Here is a 23,750-nt window from a genome sequence, read left to right as displayed (position 1 = left end):
CACAGCTTTCTAAACGGGTACGATTCATCCAGACTATGTGCATACTATCTTCATTTAACTTCGGACTGATATTATTCGCCTAACATTTATTAAAAACTATAACTATTAAAACTTTCCTTCCTAACTGAACTTTTAAACTTGTACAAACGGTTTTGAATCGTTAATCCTTCATCACCGGTTCTTACTAAGCCGGTCTAAATGAATTTAAAAATATAATATTACAAGTAAAATAATAATTAAATTGTGTAAATAAACGTGTTAATTATTTCCATGTATAGATTAGATAATATAGATAGATTGATATAAGAATTAGATACTATTCCGAGGAAATAATGACAGATTACATACATTTCCATTTTTACATCTACAATCTACATCTATAGATATAAAAGATAATATGGATAACAAGAAGATAAGGAAAATTGTTTATTCGTGAATATGTAAATATGAGCACTTACCGTGAAGGAATGTATTTGCTAGATGAACTTAGAACCTGTTGTAAGTAAAAAAACATTTTAAAACTCGATTTTACTTAAGTTAACTATATTTTTTCCAACTTGTTGAAATTTTACTGCAAAGGGGTTTGTAATTACAGTTTCATTGAAAACAGATTAGTATTATATTTATTTTATCGGGTTCTCGGGAGGATGATATTTAAAGTAATGAATGCCCAAGCAGCCTTTAAAGTAGAGGTAAAAATTACTGTTGAGGAAACTGAAAGGATTAGTTTTTAATACTTTAAGCTATTATTATCGATGAGTTAAACAACAACAAAACAAAGTTGTTCAAACCGAAATTGGATAAATATTGCTTACCCTTTTTATCTAATATATAAAATTCTCGTGTCACGGTGTTTGTATTTAACTCCCCGTGAAATTTGTGTGCCAACATCTATTTTTCATTACCCTAAATGTTTTGATATGGTACCAATAATACAAACTTTTATTTTTTATGATACAGCATATAAAAATATATAAAACCGTAAATTTTATGCAATCTACCCCTATTTATTCTCTCTGAGGTCTCTGGGGTAGCATATCAAAATGTTCCACGTTGGTAAGTACTAAAAAGGTAGGATATGTAAAATCACATTAAAGACAAATTAAATTCGCGGGGGCTGCTAGTTATTATATACATTTCTATTATTTATTAGCATATGGGAAACACTGCTAATGCAAACAATAATGAATTTCAGTCCATTCGTTAATTAATATCGTTGATGAATATCGTTAAACAAGATAAAAGATTCATTGATAAAATTGTAAAGGACTTAATTTAAAATTTACATCATCTGGTCTTTTGTTTTAGCAATTTCTGATTCCAATTAATTTTTCAATATATGATAATGAATAATTTCGTTTATTGTTGGATCCCAGTTCTATATTAATTTCAAGCAGCTTTTAAGGCATAGTTTTTATTTGCGGCTTCCAGGTCATAAGAAAATTAGCTTTCGCTTCGACACCTAATCATAGTAATTCAAATTAATTGTCAATAACAGATTAAAGGTTAAAAAACGATGAATTTGATGTTTGTTACGTTCTTTCGGGGATTATTTTTAACTTTAAATATCAATATATGGTGATTATGTTTTTAGTTGTCATTCATAAATTTAAGACGTGTTTCTCTTATTGATCCGCCGGTACTAGCAAAACTAAACCTTAACCAAAACGACCAAAACAAAATTGGGAAGTACGTGTGGAGTACAATAAATAATTGATTTATATAATGCAATACAGAAGGTGTGCTTTAAAACAGAATAATTTGAATAAACTTGGCCTTAACAGTTGAGCTAACATTAAAGGAATCGACGGAACACGTCGAACACTAAATGGCCAGTCATTAGCCGCCGTGAGAGATTGCTCTAATAATGCTGGAATTTTTCACACTAAGATTGCACCAGTTTTTAGTGCTCACCCAGAGTAATATTGAGGATATTAATCTTTGGCTTCAAAGAACTGAGAGCTGTTTCAAATCGATAAATAAGGTAATGTTTTATTTTTTAAAGGTGCCATTGTTTATAACTCGTTTAACTTTACTTGATTAAATTTTCGATAAAACGATACAACGGGCTGAAATTACAGTTTAGAAAAATATTTATGCTATATCTTATAAGATCAAATTGGTATAGTGTTAAATTACTAATTTACTAATTCTATGACATTTCTTTTAGATAAAAACCAAATTAGATATAAGCTCGTCAAATGAAAATATCTATAAAAAATAAATCAAAATTCTTTATTTGTTTAGCAATATGTACAATAGGATTCAGATTGAGGCCTCCCTAGTAAGTCAGAGACCTGTGACAGGGAAAAAAGTTTCGCTTTTCGCTACAAAAGTAAATAAAATTCTGGATTGTTTTAATTTAGGGTACGGGTTCAAATGATGTCTGAGTAGAAATGACTAAACATATTATGAAAGAGCGTTTTGTTAAGAAAATATGTATTTAAAATTTCAAACAAAGTTGGGGCATTATAATAATTTCCTTTTTTCAGAATAACTTGCTTTAAAATTAAAGCTTCGCCGTCCTAATTATGTCCAACTGATTTTGATTAGCAGGATTACATTTTTAAAAGGGAAATATTTTCTCCGAGTTGAGTAATGTTTCAACAAAGGCCGTCTGCTTATTATAAAGTCAAATGATAAACGTATAATAATAATAACGTATAGTAATAAGTATGTTTTAGTAATTTTAGAACAGGGCCTTTCTTAAATATCGCCAACAACTTGAATATCCAGATTTTAGATAGAATAAATTTCCTGAAGTGAAATAACTTAACTCCAGATAATCTTTACAATTCTTCCCTACCAAAATAGGATAATTTTACATTAATCACAATATTACCTATATACCACTATTATATCTACTACTATATAACTAACTTGATATTTAGACGCAAGGGACAGTTCTCGAGGCAGTCTCGTTCCATCCTAACTTCAGCTATCATTTCTATCTGTCGTCGAGTTGTTGGGATTTATGTTTTTTTATTTTCCTTATAGGTTGCTTCTTTTTACATTGTACATTGCCATGCCCTGGCGACGTTCCAACATCTGTTAATTAAATTTGCAAGGTCAGGAGATTCGATGATCTTGTTGTAGATACCGGTTGACATCTTTTTATGCAGCCTAGGTGTAGTTTTCTGAACCTCCGTAAGCCTGATCTCGGGAACTCGTGGTATAAAAACTTTATCAGAAGTGAAAATCCATATCGCAACTGAGACTTACAAAGAATGACTGATGTTGAGTGAGACTTACTATAATTCCACATACTTTGGATAGTAGCAATTTTATTTGGTTTATGGAGCGCAATTCCGTGATGTTTGCCTGTGTAGACTTTCATGTCGTTGTGTTTGCAGTCCATACATATATAAATGGTGTCTATCTTACGCATCACAAAAGGTATTTTGGTAACCAACACAGTTCATGTCCTAAGCCGGCAAACAAATAGATTGAAAATATTATTTTAATATTCCAGATGTTTGTGGATTTTTTTATTATATGGCCTATTTAGCATAAGAAAGTACACTAACTGGGCATTTTGCTAGCAAGTGCCGATAAATAAGTGGATTGCGTGGGTTAGTGCCAGTTTAAATTAGGTTAATGTTAGTTGAGCATTAATTCAACCCCACGCCGGTAGCGAATCGTATGTTATAACATTGAGGAATGAAATAAAAAAAATGGACATGCAGTTTTAGTTAATCTTAAAAATAATGCTAAATATTATTTCTACATTTAAAACTTTTTCACATATTTTTTCAGTTTCAGGTTTCAACGATTATATATGTTGCACCACGTTCTTTAGTTGTTGAATAAAAATAGAAGGTAATTGAAAATATAAACTTAAGCCAAGTTAAAGTCGTGAACAATATTCAAAGCAGCTGCAGGCGTATAGGAAAATAGAATAAAACGATGACTGAAAAAGGATAGTATGGTTGCAGAAAGCAAGGAAATAGAACATTCTTAAAAATAGTGGGAATTACTTATATAAAAATATATAAACATCATTTGACTCATTATATAAATTAAATACTATTTTTATTTGATGTTACCATCAGTATACTTAAGGAGGTTTAGTTAGTATCGATTGTAAATGGTCATATATTCAACAACTTTCGATATCCTATATGTGTATATAATATAAAATGTGACACTGTTAGTCATGGTAGTATTACATACAAATTATACAAATTACTCAAGTAGGTATTTTGTAAAAATGCCACTCCAACACAGAATAGATTTCGCACATCAGTAACAAGATTCAGTAGCATAAGAATTATTGAATTATTTATCATAAGTCGAATTGTAAAATTTAAAATATTACAGTAATGTGTCACGAAAATTGTTTCCTGTTTGCTGTTACAAACTGACCCCAGAAGGCGAGCTTTTAGTATATTAACATTTTACGGACTATTATCAAGATTAACTATAGCTGATTCTTTAAATTGTCAAAAAGTGTTTTATTGTTTACCGTTGTCCTTTTTAAACAATACGATGCTGTTCCATATAATTTCTATCTTAACTCATTTATATATGTAGAATTTGCTTTCTTTAGTTATGCTATATTAATGCATACCGGTTTCATAATAGACCAAAATAATCTAGCATGTAATTCGACGTGCAAATCCAAGGCTAGCAATGGTAGTTAATTTTTAAGTTGTTTTTGTAAACAATATTTTTGCCTAGTTGTGTTGGCTTGTCAAAGGCCGCATCACATAAACATTTATCGCTCGTGAGAATTAAGTACGGGAGACGGATATCTTTAGTTGCACATAGGCTGAATTCACAAGAATTGCTTTATTTATAATTAGTTATAAATAGGTTTAGGTTTTAAGTTTATACTTGTTATGTTTATATTATGTTTTTATTTATTTGAGTTTTCTATTGTATAATGTTACTGTAAAAAAGGAAATTAAAGTAAGCGTAACAAGTTATGTTTGTAAAACTTAATTAAATTTAAACATGTAAGAAGTAAAGAAATAGAATGAATTTCTTCCGAAACGATTCGAAACTACTCAACTGAATTTATGTTGTTTATAGTGGCTATGATTTCATTTCATCAACGACTTTAGAATAATTTTATTCGTAGTTTTGATTATTTTGAAATTAGAATGTAATTTAGAATCTAATTATTTAGAATGTAATTTAACATAGAAATTGTAGATTCAAAAGATAGAAAAATGCGGTAACTGCAAGGCGCCGTATGAAACATAATTTCAACCCTTACTCTCCCATAACTATTGTTATGTTCCAAACTCTGTCCAAACTGAGTAGGTTTCTTTTTCTACAATAATGTATATTTAAAAAAAGACTATTGAGTCTTAAACGATGGTCACCCTATCAAAGCTACAAGATCAGGGGGTATCGGCGAACTAATCTAGTACACCTGCTACAAGAAAAATGTTGCCTTTACACGCCACTACCCGAGCATTTATAAGCTCTAAAAAAACAGATTAAAAGAGGACTTCATTCTATATATAAATAAGCGATGTAAAATTTATCTGCTTTCCTTCTTTGACCAAAAAAGATGCGTTTAAATATTTGTTTATACCGTGGTAGCAGTTTTTAAAGTTAGCTGAGTTATTGTTTAGTAATATATCTTAGTATAATATATTAGTAATAATAAAAACTCGATTAATTAAAACACGAAAATAAAAAACATTAAATTAATTTATATACGTGGGTAACACTGAAAATTTTTAGAACTGGCCAGTTAGAAACATTGCAAATGGAAATTAATTTCAGTTTAAGAACTCTTCGGTACCTATTGTAGCATATTGCATTCATTAGTCATTTGTTTTTGTGAATTGGCGGCAAATCTAAAACACATGAAATAGAACCTAACGTGAGAAAATTTTCGGTCAATGATTTATAATCACTGTCGTTGTGGGCTTAAGCACGAACCTAATTATTAATCCACAATCTCAGATTGAAAGCAATCTGAGATCAGACCGTGACATTCGATCGATCTCCTATCTGCATCCCATTAACCAAACCCTACAAACTGAATGCATTTTTGATGACGGATAGAATGAAATATATTCGCTCTTTACACTCATATTTGATAATCAATATAAAGTAAATAAAACCGTACAAATAATATTTAAATACACGTCTATGTTTCAAACATATCAAGTAGCTTTTTAATTATTAAAATTGTAATTTTGAAATTTGGTAAGTAAAATCTTAAGATATGATATTGGCACAGTTCAACTGTCATTATTATACAAAGGTCTATCTACATACACCGATCCAACCTACCATGGATAGCTTGTATCGACAGATGACAATCCGTAGATTGGTTATTGGCACACTTTTATTAATATTAGGTTTATGACGTCTATCTCAGATGGTCAAAAATGGATTGAGATGGATTATTGGGTTTGGGCGTTACTCAACAACAAAGCTATGATAGGCTGCGATTAGCACTTCTTAATGAAGCCCCATCTTGTGTAACTATTATTAATATGAAGCGTGGACGTATTGTATTGGTATGAGTCAAGTTCAAAAGTAAAAAAAATATTACAGGAACATAATTATTTATTCCCAAGAACTTAAGATAAAATTCGAGGAATTCGCTATACAAGCTCTGAAGATGCAGTGAAAGCGTACGAAAATGCCAAAATTCACTGTACAACATATTCCATTATATGTGAGATGTAATATGAATTTGATTTCAAGTAAATTGCAGTCATTTATTTACTCTGTGCTGTACACATTCTATTTTTGAAAGTATTTAATTATTCAAATTCCTCTATGAGATGATTAAAATGGTAGCTCAAAGGACCTGCAGAAGCTCAAAGTGACCATACTATTATAATCTTCAATGAAAAGCACGGAATATGTAAATTTCACGGCATAATTACCACCAAACTGAGGAAGATCCCACTGATTTAGAATACGGAGTTAAGAAATTATACTTTCAAATTTTGTCCCAATCGATCGGGCCGGTCTTTGTTGATTTTAATTTAGGAAAGGGTTATATCTAAAGTAAAACTTTCTTTAGCGTCAATTTTTTTGGTGAGGCACATTAACTGTAATAAATGTTAACTGTTTAAGTCTTAATTATTTAAATTCTATACACTTCGTTAGTAAATGTTAAAATGTGTATCGCATTTGAATTCGCGGAACGCCCATTTTAAACACACATTCCCTGAGTTTCAAAGAATTAATAACTAGTATTAACTAAGAAGGAACCTACAAATTATGCCTTTGACAAGAACTAGCTTGTTACAATTGAAAGCACACAGTCTAAACATCGTTTGAAGGCAATAAATTGTTAGCGTTCTATTGCTGGCTCCATAACAATTTATGCTTCGACTCCAGGTCCGAATTGGAGATGTATTATATCCGATCTTTGTCCGGACATGTTCATTTGCTGTTAGATTTATTTGTAGACTGAGCGGAAGATGCTTCTTTGGACGCCTTAGGCTGAATATACACGTTTAAGTAAAATATACAAAAATAAAAACCACCCTGCAACAATGGGTGTCCTTTTTGGGCGACTTAATTGGACGGCCTAAAGCAAATGCTTAGTGCAAGACAAAATTGTTCGATCCGATCGGTTGCTAAGTGTGCACTCACTGAGTGTGCGACGTTTTATTCAAATTTTCTCGTTTTTTCAGTCACACATACATACAGATACACGCATATGTATATATACAGAGAAAAATTTATTAAAGACGAGGTATATATATATATATATATATATCGTCGTTATGTTTGTGACATTGTGTATGAATAAATGATATTTTGATTTGAATAGAATATGAACAACTTTTTATTTAAATGCAGGTAGTGTCTACGTTTCCTTAGTTTTATCACTGACATCCGAAACGCCCTCAACGTGTCAAGTTATTGCTGGTGGAAGGACAATATGAAATATGTTAAAAATAAATATATTTTCTTTTTTATAAATTTTTAATGTTGTAAAATAAGTATTTTGAAAAACAACTTTGATTATAATATTTATTTGATTAATTAGCATTTGTTAGTGCCACTAGTTCAAACATCAAAGCAGAGATCGAAAGTTTGAATATCGGCCGTGTGACAGCGAATTCTCCTTCCTATGTATGTGCTCAATTTACAGTCAATGAAACACATGCAGAAATGACATGTCACAAACCGGAACCACCAATCGGAACACCGGTTGTAGGGAATGTCACAAATTATTATAAATAATTGACATATCTACCTATACGACAAAATATCATTAAATTTTCTAAACGTAATTCATTAAGAATAACTCATTAGTAGTAATTCTTTTTACGAAGTATTGAAGTAGATTAAGGTACCTTAATGTTAATTAAAGAACACATACGACATTCTTTTGAAATTTAAAAAGTACGGTAAAATTAAAGTCTCTCGCATAAAGGCATGTCTGAATAGCGTCCTGAAAAGCGGCGCACGTCTGAGGCAGCCTTTGTGTTCTTTAATGATTTTTTAGAGATCCGCCTGGGAGTAGTATAAATAAATTGATACCCGAACGTATAAACGCGCGTAAATGTCTAAAAATTCTTGAAAAAAAAAATGTTTCATTCACATGTTTGTTTGATATACTTTGAACTCAAAACCATCATACATTTTGAGGATACCTTGCTTTATTTATACTCGTTAATGTTAAGTATACATAATATTTCTCCGTAAAAGAATCGTATTTCTAATAAAGACAATGTTTAAACATCTTCGTGTATGACAAGCTTTAATGATGGAGATAAGAAATTTAAGAGCTATCAAAAGTTGTCCTCGAAGGCATTAGAAGTGCTGCCGAGTCTTATTTTGTGTCATACCTCACCATTGATACTTTCTTAAGACGGTATACCACACATATACTTTGTGCTAGTTATGATACAATTTCTTGTTAAAAACACGGATATAAGACAATATAGAAGATAGTATAGAATAGTGTTTTGTCACAGAATCTAAGTTCTATTAAAGAACAACCTAAGAATTATCTTGACAATTGTGCTTTAGTATCGATTTATATTGTATTTGATTATAATATCATTAATTTATAATTAAATCCAATCCAAATATCCCATGTTGTCAAAGAAGAGGAAAAAATGAGTAAGCTAGATAATATGTTAATTGACAATATCACAGACACATTAATAATAAATGTTACAGAAAGTGACAGTGATAGCGTATCGATGACAGCGAAGATTGATAAAATTATACATCTATTTGTTTTTATTTCTGACGTCTCATGTCTCATTCTTCATGATTACTAATAATACACAATTATTTCTTGGAAGAAACCTCCTCCTTCCTGAAAGAAACTAGCGTTTAAGGTACAGGCTAGGCCTAGTTTAAACGCTAGTGCTTATAGATGTATATTATGTATAAGGTTGACCACAATGAATGTTGTAATATGTGGAATGTTGTATTTGATTTGGGTCAAAATAAAGAAAATTTTATTTTTTTATTATTTATTATTTAAGAAAACTCTCAAATCATTAATAAAATTAATTGTCAAATGAACTGTAACTAAATTATCCGTTCAGAAATATTTAATTTCCTGATATACTTAGTTTCTATTAAAGTAGTAGTTATTTAGATAAACTACTATAAACCAGAGAATCGATCCGGAAATGAGTAGTTATTTATTAAACAAATAAAAACTTTATTTATGACTGAAATAGCTTGTGACAAAATTCATCCATTTCTAGTCCTCACTCAGGAGGCCCTGTGTTGGGTAACTAAATAATAATAATATTCCGTGGTATATATGTTTAAAACAGTTAAAAAACAGTGGTTTTAGTCAAACTCAAAATATCTTTATTCATATAGGTAAAGAAGTACACCTATGAACGTGAAAAAAAAAAATTAATTGTTCATTTTATATTTACTACCAGTTTGCAAGTCAAGGGCGTAGAACGGCCAGAATAACTAGCAAGAAACCTTCCGCCACTCTTTTAAATCGCTAAGTTTTGAGTCATACAAATTGTTTCAGTTAATCAAACACAATTCTTATAAGACACGAGAGAATGCGTATGAATGGGTGTGAGTACGTATGTATTTGAGTGTGGCTGACGGTTAATATAAGCGTGCGCTGTGTCTGTGTCAGTTTTTGTATTCTCAGAGTCATGCCAAGGTATGTAGTAAGACCTCTGTAGATTAGAAATTCAGATAGCATGACTTTTATGGGATTTGTGAGTCTGGATCTGGATAGTTTGACTATCAAAAAATTCATTCAGATTAAAAAATTGTTATAAAGTAAGGGGCTTCTAAATCATTGGCCAAATTGGTCTTTCGTTTAAGAATACTAAACGGCTGTGCTTCAATGTGTCCAGATTTGTTAGTCCATGGACTTTGCAATTACTTCAACAGATCGTTAATATACATAGCTTTCTTACTGAATAAGTTTTAGTTTCTAGGTGGAGTTTGACCGAAGTGTATCTAAACAGATGCGATTGGCAACTTTGATAATTTCTCTTTGTGTACGTTCCTACAGTTTAGTGCAAAATTCATTTATATCTTTTTTTGAAATTATTTTGAAATATTTATAAATGATTAAACCTGTAACTAATACGGATTACAGTAAACATCGACCAGCAGATTGAAAAATCAGTGGAATTTTTTTATCAATTCAATTTATTACCGTAGTAAATTTGAATAGAACTAAAAAACTGTATATTGGAGAATACACCCTGTTGTACTGTGTTTCAGTTGAAAATAACTTGCAACGGGTCGTTATTTAAGAACCAAGATACATTCGATACAAATATCCTTTCAAAACCCGAGTATAACCTTTCGCTTTACAACCGACCGTTTTAAATTAATGGTCGAATAAATCAACCTCTTCTAATCCCTTACTATGATCACGAAAATGCTTTGGGGTAATACATTGCATACATTTACAAGCTACCTATTTAATATTAGAGGCTTTAAATCAAACTTATTAAAAACTATTAAACACATACTATTTCTTCTGTTACTAATTTTAATTGCTCCAGGTGAAAATGGACTATATTAAACAGTTTGTTTATTGAACAAAATAACATCAAATGATTTCTCTAAATACACCAAGTATTGTTTTTTACATAAATGTTTATGTTTCATGTAATAAACCTTAAATTCGAGAACAACTAGTATAAGCTAAGTCCAGATATCAAACAAACCAATCCAATGGTAACCATAGAAATCTTTGTCTTACATTCGAATGCGGCCGGCGTGCGATGAACATTATTTGAGTTGTAAATAAGATTAATTAGTAGCCCGTAGCCATTTTGATATGGCCATTACATGGGAAGGGTACGGTTGATTTAATTTGCCAGCACCCATTGTTTCGTTTGATAATTAGCTTTATAGTATTAAATTGTTATCTTGGTCATTGTTAGAATATTGTTCAGAATATTTTATATATTATTTGAGCAGTGTTTGTCTAGTGGCTTCAGCGTGCGACTCTCATCCTTAGGTCGTAGGTTCGATTCCCGGCTGCGCACCAATGTAGTTTCACTTTCTATGTGCGTATTTAACATTTGCTGGAACGGTGACGGAAATATTTACCTTCACCTTTTCGTGCGGAAACCGACATGTCTTAGACCCAAAAAGTCGACGGCGTGCGTCAGGCAGTGGAGGCTGATCACCTACTTGCCTATTAGATTTAAAAATGATCATGAAACAGATTCAGAAATCTAAGGCCAAGACCTAAAGAGGTTGTGGCGCCACTGATTTTTTTTATTATATATTATTTAGTATATGTGTACAAAACATATTGAGATGTACATCAATGACACTTATAAAAGAACTATCATAATATATAGGTATTATAGTTTACTAAAACGAAAATCAGCTTTTAAAAACATAGTTGACGTCGAATAATTTATACGAACGCGTATCAAATAGCGCGGCAGTTATTAATTTTATAAATACTTTTGTAAGACCACAATTATCATGTTAACTTTATTGAAATAATATTTTGCTAGGACAATAGATATAATGATATTTTGTAGAAACCGATGCTTTTAAAACCTAGCTTCACGTCATGGATGTGTGATATCAACGTTTTTATTCACATATTAACAATTCGTTAATATTATGAATTAAGTTTTTCATTGGTTCTATATTACTTTTTATGTAAGCGAACATGCAGCCATGCAGATGGAACCGGCTGCAGGCACGAAAAAACATGACGCATGCGGCGTTACCTCGCTTTGAGGCGTTCCATTTAAGGGTTGAAGTGCAAGCGAAAGCGCGGAACGACCGACAAAAAAGCACAATCTATTGACCTCCTTCTTTATATCCATACAGAATATCTATCAAAAAAATAAAATTAAAATTTTCTTTTAAATAAAATGTAACCATCAGTATTTTTTATGACATTGTCACGTTGAACTATTGTCAGTAAACCAACTTTACAGACAACCGATTTTTTGCATTAAAAGAAATGATCTTATTACAGCTTAGCCGCATCTATCGTGCTATACAAGGCTACTCAGAGCAACTTAAACAGATTCTTACTGCTTATACTGTTCTCAAACTTGAGTGTAAATTTAATCCTACGCCACATTTACTTTACGAAGTGCACATTCCACTTTTGAGCTCGGGGTATTATAGACTAATTTCAGCTGGTACATGAAACACAGTTTTAATTAAGAAACACATTCAGACTGGCCAATTTCACTTTAATATTTACAGTATTAATTGTATATACGAATGATTTCTAGCCATATGATAAATAAATAAAAATATCGATCGAAAGTATTGGGCATACACATTTCTTGTCGGCTTCGGTATGTTTTGAAAGTTTACCTTTTGTATCAAACAATCGCAGTTTCATCGAAAATGGAACCCGTCCTATGTCTCAGACATGGGTATAACCAGATTATATGCACTTTGCGATAGAGGTTATGAATATTTTTAAATACCAAAAAAACTAGCAATATTTTTTTTTATAGAACAGGGGGCAAACGGGCAGGAGGCTCACCTGATGTTAAGTGATACCGCCGCCAATGGACACTCTCAATGCCAGAGGGCTCGCGAGTGTGTTGCCGGCCTTTTAAGAATTGGTACGCTCTTTTCTTGAAGGACACTAAGTCGAATTGGTTCGGAAGTACTCATACTCACATCAATCAGTATTAATATCGCTTTAATACTGATTCTTATTAGTAAGTGTGAATAAAACTAACAAGAACCTATTTGGGGTATGGATGTATAGATTTCAATATTCTGTGTATTCGCCACCTGATTGTCTTTGCTCCAGAGCTGTGTGGCTTAGCCGGTATATGCTATCGAAAACCTATTCAGTTCGGTGGTGTTGATGTTACATCTCATGTAATCTCGTCTGCGGGTGTTCGCTTCATTTCGTGTTTATTATCGTATGGAAAGCTTTTGAAATATAATTTGGTTATATCTTCTCGTACATTATGTGATTTATATTGTTAGTAGAACCAGACACTAAATTATATATTAAGGTATAAATATAATATAATTGATTATAAAAAATACATTTATTATTTAATAGATACTGTTCGGGCAAATTATGTTTTGTTAAATAGTAATAGTCTGTTACAAAATAAAACATAGTAACATGTAACGAAAGCATATAAAATAACTTAGAATACAAAATATGTTACAGAAGCAAATAATGTTCCTTGTGACAGACTAAGAATAAAAAATACATAATATCCTTTTATTTCGATCTCTGGCTCTCAGCTGCGTAAAAGAGTTTTATCTTAGTGACCCATGCCAAATGGTATGATATCATTTTTATTTATCTTAACATGTGATATCATTCTAATCTTTTTACATTCATCGATCTCCCACTGCAATTTTACGTACATTATAGAGATACAATAAAACTTAGCACCTAATCTTTATTTCCAAAAGCTGTTAAAGGAGGTAGATTATTATTTATTGTACGTATCGTGCATTTTCTTACAACTCCGTTTGTGAACCGTTATTACAGGATGAAATAAACGTGCCGGTAAAAAATCCCAGTAGTTGATGCCTATGTATTTAAATAATGTTTAAGTAATTATATAAGAAATATTAAACACACAAAATTTTTATAATTTCTATCACCAATACTTAAATCCAACCCAGCCAGCTACTTACCTTTTCGCTGCAAATACCTGTGGGTATCACTATTCTACTCGTGACAAACTACGTAAGACATTTAATAAAAGCAACTTTGAGAAATATCCACTGACGTGCAAGCCCTTTGTTATCCGGACCATTTGTAGATGCAATATCTCTTTTAAAATTGAGTTACATTTCATTTAAGATGAAAAGGTATGGCTGGGAAAACGCCATGTCACCTTTTCCCGGAGTTGGAAGAGAACGTCGCTTATTATAAATGTATTACAAATTAATAACACAAAATAATTCAGTACGTACTATATTAAAACTGGATATAAAATACTCAATTAAAAAATATTACAAACAGGATTAAAATGTAAAAATACAGTACGAATACGAAATTTACGATACCAAAGACTCCGAAATGCAGATTTAGGAAATGATCCAAACATGACTAGTTCACTATGTTTCTTTTCGATGAAAATAATATATGCTTTAGAGCGGTAATAACAAATGTAGACAGAAAAAAACTATAACTTAAATGAAATATGTACAATGACCGATTTAGAGGCCTCGGGGCTACAAAAGATTGGATGCATATTGGCGCCAAATTATATTCCAATGAATATGGACAATCTTTTTCAGTGGAGTTTTCCTATCAATATTGTATTGTAAAATCTGTGATGAATGGAATGAATGTTGTGAAAACAAAAATACTTTAGGGTAATTCATTTTAAGCTATTATAAATTACATATGGAAAATTGATAGAACAATAATATAAAGTCGATACACAAGGAGAAGAGACACGAGCAATCGGATACCCAACCTCTGAGGTTGCGGGTATATTATGCGAGTATATTACCCTACATAGGCACCTATATAAATTGATATTGATGGTTAATTTCTATTACACTATTCTGTTAAATGATAATTAATTAATATAAATTAATTCCATAAAAACGTTATTATATTACAGTAGAGTGACAATTAAGAATGCAAATTATTAAAAAGATTTTAGCACTAAGATTAAGGTATTAATAATTGAATAAAATATCGCGCAAGTCTGGTTTATAACACTGCAATGAGCGGATACAATCCAGACAGACAGCCAGATGTATAAATAAAGTTACAAAATATTATATTCATTGTGAGTTTTCTGTGCCAAGGCTTATTATATATTATTATCCTACAGAGGCATGTTTTTTAGTATGGATAGTAATATATGTATGTGATTTGTTAAAGCTTATGAGATGCCACGGTATGAATAATGTTTTATGAGTCGATGATGAAGAATTTTGCTATAGAGTTAATTAGAATTTCTGTTTAAACTATCTCTAAATAGATTTAGTAGGTTGCTAATGAAAACTTTTTTTGAATTTCAATTTTAGAACTCTTTGGTAACCTAATGTAATATTGCATTCATTTGTCATTTGTTTTTGTGAATTGGCTGTAAATCTAAAACTCTTGATACACGTGAAAATAATCCTAACGCGAGAAAATTTTCGGTCTTTGATTTATTTTGACTTCTGCTGTGGGCTTACTCAACAACAAAGGTACGATATGCTGCGATTAATATTCCTAATGAACTTCCATCTTGTGCCACTATTTACAATTGGTTTAACAAGCTTAAGCTTGGACGTAGCAATCTCAATGATGTTCCGCGTGAGGGACGTCCTTGCGTCTAGCGACTATTGAAGATAACATCAGTGGTGTATGTCGCATGATACAGGAAGATAAGAGAGTGTTCTATCATACCTATGCCATACATCAGACCTATCCCATACGAGCAAGCGTAGGCATCGGTATGAGTCAAGTTCAAAAAATATTACAGGAACATTTAGGCGTCAGGAAGCTTGTACCAGATGGATTCCCCATACTTTAACGGACGATCAGAAACACTTTCGCATGGACTGGTGCAGCCAAATGTTAGATAACTTCAACAGCAGTGACTCAAATGCTGAAAAAAAATTGACACCGACACAGCTGATGAAAGCTAGGAACCCGAAACCAAAAGACAATCAGCTCAGTGGGTTTCCTTTTAAGGATCGGTAAACTAAGGTAAAAAAAGGAAGAAGTAAAAAAAAAAGATGATTGCTTCATTGTTTGGTCGAAACCGTAACGTATTTTACGACAGTTGTGCTAGAAGATGGACGGACTGTTACTGAAGACGACGACACCAGACTTCACCACGACCATGTTTCAGTGAACTCCGCTAAGCGGACTGTTGAATATTTGACTACTGCAGGTATCGATATAATAAGTCATTCGCCATACAGTCCTGATCTGGCACCCTGCGACTTTCATTTAGTCCCAAGAACTAAAGATACAATTTGAGTTATTCGCCTTACGAGCCTGAAGATGCGGTGAAAGCGTATGTAAATGCCCCTAAAGGCCTACTGCTTTTCTCAGTGGTTCCATCGAATGCGACGTGTTAAATACCACTTACACATATATAAAATTACTTTTGTGAGCTATTGGTGTATTGTCCACACTTGAAGGATCGTCATGCTCTCTTAAATGTGAATTTGCCGCTTATGGCGGCGTCCATGTGTCGGGTTGTCTCTCTCCCTAAAATATGGCGAGGAGGCCGATGGCAGGCCATGCATCATACTCGTGAACGGGTGCTACTTGTGTTGAGTGGTCGTACTTGAATTCGTGGATGGGGTGTTATTAGTTGTTTCTACTACGTAATTTCGTGTTGTTCCCACGGGTGCGTGCGTGTTGCACCATGACTACTGCTGATAGAGGACAAATCTTTGTTTTTAATTTATTTTATTATTCTTTATTACTCAAGACCTCACATGGAACATGGTGTAATGGTTGTAGCTCCTTACAAACGTTGGCTATAACAAAAAACATGGCGAATAAAAAGAGTGGCGGAGAGTTTATTGCCAGTTCTTCTCTTCCAAATGTAAAATTTGAAGCATTTCACTTTTTTGCTTTTTTGACGTTCATAAGTATACATTAGGTTACCTGAATGAATAAATTATTGCTCCTTGAGCTAGTAAAATTTGAAAAGACCATGAAGGTCAATGTTCAAGTGAAATCTAAATAAGTACCTTTTCGAGTACTCTTGCCAGTAGTATTAAAATCCATAATCGTGTTGTCGTCATACTTGTCAACATAATTGAGTGGCATTCTGATCATTTGCCATATTAAAGATTGTTATAAGTTAAAAGGAAATATACTTAGAAAGAGGAAAAACTTAAACTTTTCGTTTAAAGGATAAATCACCTTACAGACAATGTATGTGAGGATCCAAATTTTGTTTTGGTACTAAAGAGGAAACTTGCCTTGTTATTTATAAAAATCTTTCTCCAATTATTAAAATAATTTAACCTAGTTCACGTTAAAGAAACCTCTGTTTCTAAAGTAATTATATTTTCCATAGTTGGTACTCTAAAAGTCAGTTTACTCGAATATCATTGTTACTGATACTATACGAAAAAGTCTCGTGTGATTAACAAAAGATTAACTTATTAGCAATTTACATTTTAAACCTAGATTATGCGATGAATATACTTACGGACCAGAGACAATGGCACACGAAGGTAATATATGCAAATTGGAGGCGCTCAATTCTACGTTAAGTTACACCCTTTTGTGACGCTCGTACGTTGTACAATTACATTTTCTAGTAGCTTAACAGTAGATTATTCTACAAAAGCTATGAAATTCTGACGTTCTTCGGAAATTGTGTTATTTGTTTAAAAATAGAAAAAAATAAGTACTATAATTAAATAATTACTTCTAACAACCTAGGAAAACCACATCACTTAGAAAGAAATGTAAAAATATAAGGTTATAGTATAATACAATTAATTTATCAAAGTATGCTACGCAAAATATGTATCTATGCATGATAGTTCATTGATCCCTTTACTTAAAAACCAGGGGTATTCGCAATGATATTGAACACATTCATTATAATTTATGTATTTAGTGAACAGATAACATTGATATTGCCAATATTTACAATAAAGGAAAATAGTAACAAACTCAAATATTTAAAAAAATAACTACAATAAAAAGTAAGTTTGAACTATGTATAAACTATTTAATAAGTTTAGTGGGTTTAGACTTCTAATAATATCGACACATATAACTCCAGTTCAACAACTATATATAGGAAGACATCACAGACAGAGAGTGAATGAGTTTACAATACTAACAACTAATTAAAAATTAACTGTAACTTTCCAGTTGGCAATTATTGATACACATGTTTATTACACTGACATTAACGTGTTGAGAACTGATCCCAATGTGATTTATGTTCATGAATTGTTTTATTCTTCCCTGCTTTTTGTTGATTAAATACTTTTGTTTATGTATTTTGCATATTGATAATATGTATGGTCATAACAAGCCATTGGAAATAAAAATAATAACAGTATTTATTTAGTTAGAATAACGCCATAAAGATTGAAAATGTCTACAGCCAATGTTCAATTGGACACATTTCCGTCTTCTGGAGCCTAGTTGGTCACACATTATACTAGTGAAAGTCACCACTTGTTTTAAAATCATTTAAAACAAATGGTGAAATGACAAGTAATATATGTAGGCCACCTTATGTGTAGCGTTCATGTTACATCTCTGCGTATAATCTAGTCGGCGGGCTTTCGCTTCATTTCAAGTTTATTATCCTATAGAAAGACTTTGAAATATGATGTCTTCACATTAATTAGATCATTTTAATTTGAGATTGCTTTAAATGCAAAGTTATGTATATATTTAGTAGAACAATAGAATAAATGACACCACATTAACTATTAATTCAGATGTTATTATGTACTATAAAAATACATTTTATTTTAATAGATTCTATTCTATTTATGCCTGGTTATGGCCATTTATGTTTCGTAGCAAAAAAGAACATGGCAATATATTATGAATGCATATAAAATAACTTACATAATAAGCCACGAAGAACTCAATTACGGTTTTAACGTCAACAACGGACTACGAATAAAAGGATATACATAATATCCTTTTATTTCGATCTCTGGCTCTCAGCTCCGTGTAAAAGGTTTATCTTACTGACCCATGCCATATGGTATGATACCGTTTTTATTTATCGAAAAACATTTATTTATTTCCTAATTTCCTATTTTTACAGTAACTTTATACTAATACAATAGAAAACTAAACTAAAAACATAATGTAAACATTACAAGTAAAAACTTACAACCTAAACCATTTTATAACTTATTAAAAATACTGAAATTCTTGTGAATTCAGCCAATGTGCAACTAAATATATTCCGTCTCACAAGCAATAATATTTAGGGTGCGCACGACACGCGTAAATGGTGTTTCTCTGAGTAAGTTCGTACGCGCCCGATGCACTGCCAACAATTGCGACCGCTTACTACGACGAGTCTGGTTTTGGGCACACCCAGCTCCAGTCTCTCCAACATTTCCGCATTATACAATTTACCTCTAAGGACCTTAATATAATGTGATAGTAAGATCCCTCCTTACATGTGACGCTATTCAAATTTTTATTTTTATGGATATCGCATCCCACAGGTGGTGCAAAATTTTGAACCTAAGCACTGTTAAAATATTTTTATTTGTTCCTTTGAAAACATTGAGAGAGGAAGTAGATTACAATTTATTTGTATTTTTTGTGTATTTTGTAACAACTCTGTGACCGTTATTAATGTATGAACACAACGTGCCGACAATGATTCTTATACCTATGTATTTAAATAAAATCATATATCTATAAATATAATCAATACTAAGTATTATTATTCAAATGAGAAACATGAATATTTTACTTATTATTTATCACGATTACTTTAATCGAACCCAGCCCTGCATGACAAGTACCTGAAGAGATCACTAATATGCTCGTGTTAAACTACGTATGACATTTAACAAAAGCAACTCTAAGAAATCCCATGACATCCAAATCCTTTGTTATATGGACCATACAAATGCAATATCTCTTTTTAAATTGAGTTACAATTCATTTAAGTTCAAAAGGTATGGCTGGGAATACGATTAACCATCGCACCTTTTTCAGTTGAAAATGAAAATTTCGCTAATATTAAATATATGTCAGGGAATACTACGATTATCAGGAAATGTTCCGATCGAGTAAAATGACCGTTGGTTATTATTGTTGCTTTGATTTTAAAATGATAATTGAATGTATAATAAATTTATGTATTTCAGAAATACATACAGGCTAAAATATAATAAAGTACATAAAAATTAAACACATAATATACACAATATCGCTACTGCGAACATAAAAAAGAAAGTCGATTAATAGATATGATTTTATTAAATTTAATTGTATCATCAATTAGAATCTTTACTTAACGAATACGAGTAGGAATATTGTTACGACCAATCGAGTGAGGTCGAGGCGCCATGTTGACTAGAAAATGCGTTGAGGGAATGCAAGGTAGTTCTGATTGAGTATTGAGTGGAGCATTGTGGTTATGAGAAGCTGGGCCGAATTGGGTGCTATGTGATTTGTGATTGAGTGGATTGTGATTATCGATTAGGATGCGCAGAGTCACTTATCCTTGAGGTCGTAGGTTTCTAACTTCCTTTCTATGCGCGCATTTAACTCTAGTTCGAATGGATGTTTTCCTCCAAAACATTTTTAAATATAAAATAACTGGCCCCATTTATGCAAAAAATCTTTTAATGAGAACATAGATAGATAAAGATTTTGAGTTTTGGGTTTAATTTATATAAAATTGATAACCTTTTTAGTATATTTGTGTTCAAATAGATTTAGTAAGAAGGCACAGAAGCATCTTTCTGTCGGGTATGACTTGTGTGTATATTATGTCAAAATTAGTAATTTCAGGAGATAATATAGAGAAGTTCTTTGTGCATTAAAATATACTTAAAAGGAAAATCGTTATTTTAATTTACGGCATTCAAAAAAAAACTTGGTACAGTCATGGTTTAATCGCTTGTTGATGGGCAAGCGGAAAGGAGACGCAGTACCATTGTGGTTAGTCGTTTAGAATGTGATAAACGAGCGTGTATGTATGTATGAATGTATGTATGTATGTAGGGACTCCGTTTCCGCACTTAGACTCTCAATAGATCCGTTGTGCGTGAAGTCCTGGCTAACTAAGACAATGGCCCGTGATTGTACTTAACATTGTTCTGAGATTAGTTATGTTTAGGTTTAGTAGTTGCTTTGTCATTTTTGGGTTAGCTACTGGCGTAACCATTTTGGATTGCCTACAGTCCGCACTTCGTGACCAACGTTGTTGCTGGAGTTCCTCTGATCTCTGTGGAATCCATGCACGCACCTGCGAGAAGGGCAAGGTTAGGAGGGGTTACGGGCCAGCAGGCAACATATCCGAGCCTCTCCTCGTCCGTCCGTCTATGTCCTCTAATCCACTGTAGGGTAACCCTGTTTGTCAGCGTTATTGCCTTCAGTGCATTGTGACATTTGAGTACCAGTTTATTGTTTGTCGTTTTGTTTGTTAGCGCCATCAGCACAGACGCGTTGTCGGATACAAACTTAATACAAAAGTTGTTAACTCTTAGCCACTGCACGACTCTGGCCTGGATAAACGAGCGTAATATACACGCGTACCAAATCGTAGTCCGCGTGACATTGTTTATATCGACTTAATATGAAATAAATAAAATATGTATTTCATTATTTTATTTTAATATGTGCGTACGCTTAACAACATACGAATATGCTTTATAACGTGAAGCAAATTAAAAACGTACACAAATCAAGGTTTTCAGAGAGAAGAAAGCTCAACTCAGATAATTTAAACAAACTGAAACTTAAATAACAGTATTTTATAAAGAATGTACATACATTGTCCATCAATCATACTTATAAACATTTTGATGTAAGAAACAAGAGCAATATTAAATAAGAAACAATTTTTATCAGTTTTTGTCTTGAAAATTAAATCTCTTTAGTCTTTTGGAATGTAGTTAATACATTGGTGATGTGTTTCTAATAGATCACTTGTTACGCAATGAGCAATCAAACACATAGTGGAACTTATAGGATATTTATATTATATTCTATTCTATAAAGTATAGACTACAAGTTGGTCTGAAAATCGTGAATATAAATAGTTACCAACTCAAATACATTTGAAGCTGCTTCAAGAACCTTCCTGAACTGTAAACCGATTCCTTCTATTACGGATTCAAAGTCGCCCAGAATTACCTCCAGATTTTCCTACTCGCAATATTCCCTCGTAAATTCACTGAGAATATTCGCTCCTTGGAGATTTGGAGAAGATCCGGCCATTGCTAGAGTACGCTACGAAAATTTGGCAAAAATTGCACGTATAAAAGTCATAATATTCTGATATAAAGATTACGTGAAATAAATAAACATATAACGAAAATTTTGAGAGGTTTATGTTCCATCTTATTATAATTTATATTATCTCACGTGGAAGGCACTGCCTGTTCGTTTTTCTAAGTAATAATAGTTATCATTACACCCGATGCCGCAAATAAAAAACTTCTGCCTTGAACAGTGATATATCCTCCAATACGACTTAAACCGGATAAGTTTAAGGAATGTGGAACAAAAAACGATTATCTCGGCTTAAATGTGGGTTTGCGGCTGGGATATATCGGTAAATGCCAGCATTGCCCAGTGAATGCTTGAAAGGATTACATGAGTTTTAGTTCCTACCTTTTAAGCGCTCGATTCCGAATATTCTCATCCACGTTGGGTGTTATCTTTAACAAGATTATACATATAAGCTTTATATGTTATTGTAACCACACTACTCGAAAAGGATCATAACTTTAGCGGTTTATGGAGAAATAATGTTATATATAGGATTTTCACAATAAAAGGAAATTTAAATAGATAATTATTGAACTTTTCTGTTGTTGCTTACCTACTAAGTATTAAATAATACTTGTGATAAACCATAATTGGTCTCATTGGTTAGTAATAATAATATACCAATATCATAATATGGCAATGTATAAATAAAAACATACAAATTAATATTTTGGAATATTTTATTTTCATTTCACATTTTATCAGAAACATTTTTGACATTCAAACTATTTACACATTGTTAACAAAACGCTTAGGCTTATAGAAAAAACATTTAAATACTAGTGACCTTTTCACAATATCCAACAATATAACACTGAAAGTACAATAAAAAACTATTGGTCATTGTGAAAGAGGTTAGAAATTAGATATTTAATATCTATAAATACAAAATCAATATAAAATATGTTCACATAATTCAGATTCTAAATTTTAATAGCTACAACCTCAAATGGCTGTATAATGGCAAGTTAGTTTTATAGAGAAAAGTTTTAATTTCCAATTGGCGGATGTAATCAGACTAGTAAGTAGACTGAAATCAACTAGTGATCAGAATTACCTTAAATTCATCCCTAAAACACTGAAACTCCTTCTTATTCTTACACAAATTCTCTGGTAAATTTAAAACATGAGGCTTGAGTAATGTAAAATAAGGTTGGTGAGTTTCGTTTGCTCTAACGAATCTAGTTTGGACTAGACTATAACTCGTGATAATTACTTCGTTTTATTTGCAGTTTTATATTCTCACCTAACGTAAGAATTCGTATTATAATGACAATCTTCATAACTTTTCAAGCACAATGGGACATTTAAACAAACAACTTTATATCTAATTAAACTCTCTGGATTAAAGTTAAGTTAAGAGGTTAAGTGAAATAACCATTTCGCAATGGTCTGGACGTAGCTTTATATA

The 23,750-nt window shown here is 31.9% G+C and overlaps 1 long non-coding RNA gene across 1 annotated transcript; it reads left to right on the top strand.

Annotated features, from left to right (window-relative positions):
• Positions 1–388: 388 nt before the first annotated feature.
• On the top strand, positions 389–4,709 carry LOC123689340. The gene is made up of 4 exons (XR_006750338.1): positions 389–498; positions 961–1,056; positions 1,785–1,984; positions 3,757–4,709. It is a non-coding gene; the product is annotated as an uncharacterized LOC123689340 (long non-coding RNA).
• The last annotated feature ends 19,041 nt before the right edge of the window (positions 4,710–23,750 follow it).

The sequence above is a fragment of the Pieris rapae genome, chromosome 1 (assembly GCF_905147795.1).
Source record: "Pieris rapae chromosome 1, ilPieRapa1.1, whole genome shotgun sequence".
Classification (NCBI taxonomy): Eukaryota; Metazoa; Arthropoda; class Insecta; order Lepidoptera; family Pieridae; genus Pieris; species Pieris rapae.
The sequence above is the reverse complement of the archived record's forward strand: the minus strand, read 5'-3'. Positions and strand labels throughout refer to the sequence as shown.